We start from the raw sequence: 6000 nt of genomic DNA, 5'->3' as shown, positions 1-6000 counted from the left end.
TTAAGGATGCCATAAATTCTACTTTTAAAAAAAATCGAACATTACAAATTAGTCCCCCATAAGCACCAAACATGAGCATTCTACAAAATGAATATTCATAATTGGTTTTACATTTATTTTATACATGTTCGGATTCTTCCGGAAACTGCACAGGAGGAATCATTTGTAGATTCTTTCACCATTTGGTATTTGATGAAACAGCCTCATTGGTAATAGTTCTATACTTAGTTTGTTAAGTCAGAAAAACTATTGATTGGCATTTAAGTGTTGTATAAGTGCTTTGGGCAAATCATTAACTTTAAAAAAATCTTTTTATTAAATTCCTTTTCATAAATTACACAATAAACACCTACTCAAACTCACTTATGTAAAGATACATTAAGAAAAAGCTAATATTCATCCCCTCAATTTCTCAGATAACCAGAGAATAATTTCACATATTTCTTTATGCCCCACAAGTGTATATGATATTTTGTAACATTATTACAAAATGAGTTGTATTATCCAGGTTAGTCTTCAGTCTGTTTTTCTCACTTAGTAATTATTCACGAGTGTTCCTCCAAGTCAAGCTTAGAGGCTTAACTCATTCCTTATCATAGCTGCAAAATGCTTCATTCTATGCATCTACCAAAATTTGCCCAGTCATTGTACAACAAAAGGACATTCGGGTTGTGTCCCGGTTTGTTTATTTGCTTGTGGCTGTTTTTCTACTACAAATAATGCTGTGAACAATTTGACACACATATCTTTGAGTCCTAGTACTTTTATTTACATAGGATAGATTCATACAGGCAAGATTTCTGGGTCAAAGGACACATGCATTTTTATTTTACCAGTTAATGCTTGTTTGCTTTCCAAAGCTTGTAGCAATTTTATACCCACCATCAATGTGCGGAAGGACCCATTTCCTTGAATCATTGCCAATATTGGAGATGGCTGTACTTCAGCATTTTGACATTCTCATAGCTGTCGGTTGACTTTTAGATTAAAAAAAAATAGGTTTGTAATTTCTTGTTCCTTTGTACTCTAAAAGTCCTGGCTGTACTGTTATAAAATTTTCATTTTAAATAGAAAAGGTTGTATGTTTTTATTTTGCCTATCAGGTTTTTATTACAGTAACAATTTTACAACATAACATAGAAAGCAACCAACATCCTTCCATAAATATTTTCTGGTTCTTGTCCATGTGCATTTGAGTTTTATAAAGATATGGTTCTAGAATAGTGCACTTTTGCACTTTCAATTTTTATTAGACAATAAAAGTACATTCCCTGTTGTTATGGAGTCTTCCCTTTAAACAGCTACTTAATGTTTTATGGTTTCTAACTATAAACTAACTAATGATTCACCTATTATTGAGTGCCTGAGTTACTTTCTGGTTTAATAATTACAGATAACTGTGAAGTGAAAATATTCATGACTATAAATTCGTCATTTTTAAAGCAGATTTTTCTTGGATAAATTTCCAAGAACAGAATAGAATAAACGTGTTCCCAGATCTTGAGACATAGTTCCAAATGATTTCCCAAAAGTGTGCTATCTATTCATCCAGGCAGAAGAAAATTTAGATCTCTGAATGACATTTAAATATCTCTAAATAAAGATTCAACAATCTTTATTTGCAATGAGTTTTTTTTTTTTTAACATTTTTAAACTACTCTATGGTATTAGAGACAATGGTTATCCCTTGGGGAAGGAATGACTGAGGAGGGAGCAAGTGGGGTTCTGTGGCCCTGGTTATGTTCTGATTCTTGAATTGGGAACTGACTGGTTAAATATGCTACGTTTGTGAAAACTAGGAGAGCAGGACACTTAGCATTTGAGCACTTTTCTCTGTGTATGTTATATATCAGTAAATGTTCAAGAAATGCATTGTGGGAATGTCATGGGAATGCCTGTCACATTGCAGAAAGACACGTGAACAATCTGAAACATTTCACCCAGCACCACTTTGGACTGGAATTGGTTATCTATGTATGCTCGCATGTTTTGCTACAACCCATTAAAGATGTTCTAAAACACCAAGACTGTGGGTGTTAGAAAATTGCCCTGAGTCCCAGATGATCAAAGTCTTTGTTTTCTGATCTTCGGCAGCAGTCTGACAGGGGCACCACTAGGAAGACCAGATCTATCATCTTGAAGCTTACTGTTTCTCAAAATAAACTTGGAGGAACTTACCTGGCGGTAAGGCCCAGGGAGGTTAAATGACTGGTCTGAAACACCCAACTAACTAGTGGCAGAGCTAAAACTAACCATAACAGGGTTTTTTCCAATGTGGCAGGTTGCCTTTTCTCAAGCCTGAAATAAGCATCAGACAAAATAATTGTTGATTAAAGTCCTTCAGTGACCTCCCATTGGGCCCAGGTGAAGTTACCTGATTCGGTTTTTAGTCCTGCCCCATTGTGTTCTCAGTCCTATGTTTTCGTTACTTCCCAACACATACTCTCATCCTGGGAGAACCATGTACTTTTATGCTTTGCACCTGTTGCCTCCTTCACCTAAAAGATCCTCCTGTGTTCAGTCCTTTGTATATATTTACTCACTTAAAATAGTCCACCCAACAGTCTCATGAAGTAGGTTTCACAGATAAGGACTCATCCAAAAGCAGACAGATGCTAAATTTTCAGTCAGTTCTGTGTAACTCCAAACTCCATGTCTGCACCAGTCCTCCCTGCTGCCTCTGTTCCTGCATTCAGAGAAGTTGTGAGTCCTGATAGTTACAAGCACACTTGCACAGCCAGCGTCTCATTTGCCGTTCCTTACAACTCTTTGAGGTGCCATTATTATTGTCCCCACTTAGAGATGAATAAACGGAAGCTCAGAAAGGTGAAATGTCTTGCCCAAGATCACACCATGATTATAGTCTACGCTGCAGAATTTAGTCCCTGATTCTATATTATCTTTTAGTTAATTACATAACTATTTAATGAGGACTGACTTGAAGAGCCTTAAGCTGGATAGCCAGGGAATTAGAAAGATTGTTCATAAATTGCTTCCTGTGTATTAGCTATATCTCTTCCATCTAGTTTATAAGATCCTAATCAGAAAAGGGCTCATCCTGCTTGTTAGCCTCCCACAATGCTTAGCTCAGCCTGGGGCCCAGAATCAGTAAGTACCCATTACTAGACTGCTTACCTTCAGCTATTCACATCTCGGCTGCCAAGATAACCAGATGCCAGTCAGCCATCAAATACGCTTATCCTGTGATTGATTCCAAGATTATTCATCTCCTAGTCATTCTTTTTTCCCTTGTTAGAAAAAAAATTCCATTTTATTTTAAGATTTTTTACTCAAACCAGCAGCAGCAAGTGGGAATTTCAGCCTCCTAAAAACGTGTAAAACATCATTGACTGGTTTCCCATTAGAAGTCTCCCCTAAAATGACAGTAAACATATCAAGTTTCAGGAAAAAATAACAATGAATTTTTAAGTATTAACTATTCAAAAATGCTTTGAAATCGTATTTAAGAATAAAGTTCCATGGAACCAACAGCTCAAGTGAAAAGGAAAACAGGTAAACTAGACTTCATCGAAATTAAAAACGTTTGTACTTCAAAGGATACCATCAAGAAAGTAAAAAGACAACCTAAAAATGGGAGAAAATATTTGCAAATCATATATATGATAAGAGACTTCCATCTATAATATATAAAGATTTCCTAGAACTTAATAATAAAAAGACAACCCAATTTAAAAATGGGCAGAGGATTTGAATATACCTTTCTCCAAAGAAGACGTACACATAATCAATAAGCACATGAAAAGATACTCAATATAATTAGCCATAAGGAAAATGAAAATCAAAACCATAAGGAGATACCACCTCATACCTGCCAAAACGGCTATAATAAAGAAGATAGACTATTACCCGTGTTAATGAAAATGTGAGTAAATTGGAATCCTCATACACTGCTGGTTGCGATGTAAAATGGTGCAGCCACTTTGGAAAACAGTCTGGCAGTTCCTCAAATGTTAAACAATTTCTATGTATGTACCTAAGAGAAACAGAAACGTCTTTCCACTTAAAAACCTGTACACAAATGTTCAGAGCAGCATGATTCATAATAACCAAAAAATTGCAAACAATCCAGATATCTATCAACTGATGATTGGATAAACAAAATATCATGTATCTATACAATGGAATATTATTTAGCCATAAAAAGGAATGAAGTAGTGAAAGAAGCCATTCACAAAAGAACACATATTGTATGATTCCATTTATACAAAATGTCCAGAAATGGTAAAACCATAGAGACAAAAGGCAGATTAGTAGTTGTCTAGCTAGGGCAAATGGTGGGTAGGCATGGTGGGGAGAAATTGAGGGAAAATGAGGAGTGACTGTTAATGGATATGAAGTTTCCCTTTAGAGTAATGAAAGTGTACTAAAATTGATTGTGGTGATGACTTCACAATTCTGTGAGTAAAGTGAACACCATTGAACTGCATCTTTTAAATGAGTAAATTGTATGGTATGTGAATTACACATTAATAACACTGTTAAATAAAAATAATAAAGTGCAGTCTTGGAAATTTCAAAAACATTAGGAAAAAACATTTGATGACATATTCCTGCACTCAAAACAAGCTGAGGTTCAATTGATGCACACGCTATTTGTGTTCTGTTTCTGTGAATTTTTTCCATATGTCATTATGTACATGTGATTTCTTCATGCCCATCATTACACATGGCAAGAATAAGAAATCAACTACTTGGAAATAGAATGAGGGAAAAGTTGTTAGGTTCCCATACTGGAAAAAAAGGTTGAATGTGGATTTATTGTGTCACCAGCTGAAGTTTCCTGCCCTAGTTCACTCAGAGGAAGAAAAAAAGTAGCCATCACGTGTGGGTATACCAGTGCACGTCAGAGGAAAGATCTGGGAGATGAGGGAAAGGAAAACTTACTCCGATACTAGTCGTAATAATTTTAAGAGTCTACAAAGGAATGTTATCCAGCAACAAGAATAAACAAGTTGCAATTACATGTCACAATATGGGAAAATCTCACAATAATAATGTTGAGCAAAAGAATTCAGACACAGAAAAGTATGTTCTGCACGGTTTCATTCGTATAACGTCAAAAATAGGTCAACTTAATGTGTGCTGTTAGAAGTCGGGATAATGGGTACCCTTGGGAAAGTTATGAGAGGAGGAGGAGTGAGGGAGATTCTAGCGTGCTAACATTCTGTTTCTTCTTTGAACAAAAGGTCCATATGTTCCTTTTGTACAGGGCCTGCAAATTAGGTAGTTAGTACTGCCCTTAGGTCTACTCATTCAACATATTTCCTCTCTCTGGAAATTCAAGAAGAATGTTTACAGCAGCTAGGCAAAATGTCACGAACCATGAGTTCAGATCAGGAAAAAAAGCAGTGAAGACAAGCCAGTCTGAAGAAAGCAAGAATTCTTGTATACATTATGAGAAGTACCGCACTACTGATACCATTCAACTTTGAATCACACTTTCCTTGTGACTTGAAGAGAAAGGAAAAGGAAAATAATTAAGATGGACTGACCAATTTGGAACCTGAATAACACAAGCTGATATAAAACATTACCTTTTATGATTTTATCTTTCCAACAAGAATAATTCACTTGATCACCAATTACTAATTAATTGTGATGTCTCACCTATTTCTTTTCTGAAAAATGTTGTTTAGATCTTTTAATCTTAGGGATAGATTTTATTTTACATGTCCATGCCGTGCCTTCAAAACTAGACTGTTGATTGTTAGCTTCTTCAATATTATATATTCCTTGATGCGACTGACATACATTATCCAACGTCCTACAGGTCACCCTCTATGAAGTAGAGACGCAAAAGTGACTGGCTCACCAGTTTTGATTTCTTACGAAATGTTCATTTGACTTTAAACCTCCAAAGTCAACAGTTTTGTTTTTCTTGAAAAGGCTTAAAATGACGACCATAAGGTCTTCCAACACTTTTAATTTTACAGGAGGACTGTGCATTCCTAAGCAATTTTGACTTTAAAATAGTTCAGG

This window comes from Equus asinus, chromosome 15 (assembly GCF_041296235.1).
Source record: "Equus asinus isolate D_3611 breed Donkey chromosome 15, EquAss-T2T_v2, whole genome shotgun sequence".
In the NCBI taxonomy this organism is placed as follows: Eukaryota; Metazoa; Chordata; class Mammalia; order Perissodactyla; family Equidae; genus Equus; species Equus asinus.
Note: the sequence above shows the minus strand (reverse complement) of the source record.